Below are 1,696 nucleotides of genomic sequence, written 5' to 3'. Positions count from 1 at the left end.
ATAGTTCAATTTCAGTTTAATAGTTCATTAAAATAATAAAGTAAAATAAAGTATAGAATTGTTAAAATTTGAAATGAAATTAGATTGCAAAATCAAAGAATATTAGCCCGCTAGATACAAAATCTAATAGATGGACTAATCATATCTTTAGCACAGGATTTTCAGGTTTAACCCCTTCCATGTTCATTGTCAGAATCTCTCTCACGTGCCCAGATGCTTCTTGGGTGGGAGGAAGGTAATGGGCATAGTAGTTTATAAGCTTAACAATTTTTTCAGCGACTGACGTTGCGTTAGCTTATCGTGCACGACGTATTTTCCACTACGTGTGTATGTGAATAGGCTGTGGAATTGCGTCGCTTTTGCTATATATTATAATCTTGAAATAGTTATGGATTGGGAAATATGAATCCAATTACCATTGAAAATAACAGTGTTAATAAATGGGGTTAATAAGTGGTTTATAAATAATAATATTACTAATTTCGGTATTAAACTACAATTATAATTACATTGATTAAAATACGACGATCTATTCTATTCAAATTGTTTCATTACATGATATACATACAATGGTCTCTAGCCATCGTCAGTCGATTTCAGGAAAATGGTACGTACTTTAGAGTGTGAAAGTTGTATATCAAACCCGGGTGTAGGAGGCGTCCCGGGACGTGTCTCTATTGTATGCCTTTGCGCCCGGGTTATGTGTGAGAACCGTGGAGCGAATGTGTTGGTGTCCTTGTTATACCATTTTTTTAATTTTAAATATAGGTTTCCGGGTAGGATAGGTAGCATATTTTCTGGTATGAGTGTTAACCATAAGTAGGTAAGGCCGGGCAGGTTGGCACAGTCTATCGTCGGGTAGCCGCGTTTAGGCGTGTCCAACCTGTTTTGATTTGATTGGCGCTTACACATGTTGCGTTATATAGTATTATGTTATATCTTATAAGGCTACGTGGTATTATGAAATAACGTATAACGATATGTGGTATTACGTCATAACGTATAACGTTATGAGGTATTACGATCTAACGTATAACGTTATGTGGAGTTACGTTATAACGTATAACGTTGTGCGGTATTACGATATAACGTATAACGTCATATAGCAATACGATATAACGTATATCGTTATGTGGTACTACCATATAACGTATAGCGTTATGTGGTGTTACGATATGACGTATAACGTTATATAGTATTACGTTATAACGTTTAACGTTATGTGGTATTGCGATGTGACGTATAACGTAATGTAGCATTAGAATATAACGTATAACGTCATATAGCAATACGATATAACGTATAACGTTATGTGGTAGTACGATATAATGTACAACGTTATGTGGTATTACGATATGACGTATAACGTAATGTAGTATTAGGATATAACGTATAGCGTCATATAGCAACACGATATAACGTATAACGTTATGTGGTGTTACGATATGACATATAACGTTACAAAGTGTTACGTTATAACGTATAACGTTATGTGGAACTACGATATAACATACAACGTTATGTGGTGTTACGATATAACGTATAGCGTTATATAGAATTACGTTATAACGTATAACGGTATGTGGTACTACGAAACGACGTATAACGTAATGTAGTATTAGGATATAACGTATATCGTCATATCGCAATACGATATAACGTATAACGTTATGTGGTAATACGATATAACGTATAA

Source organism: Bombus pyrosoma, unplaced genomic scaffold (genome assembly GCF_014825855.1).
Source record: "Bombus pyrosoma isolate SC7728 unplaced genomic scaffold, ASM1482585v1 HiC_scaffold_4725, whole genome shotgun sequence".
NCBI lineage: Eukaryota > Metazoa > Arthropoda > Insecta > Hymenoptera > Apidae > Bombus > Bombus pyrosoma.
This window is presented reverse-complemented; position numbering follows the sequence as displayed.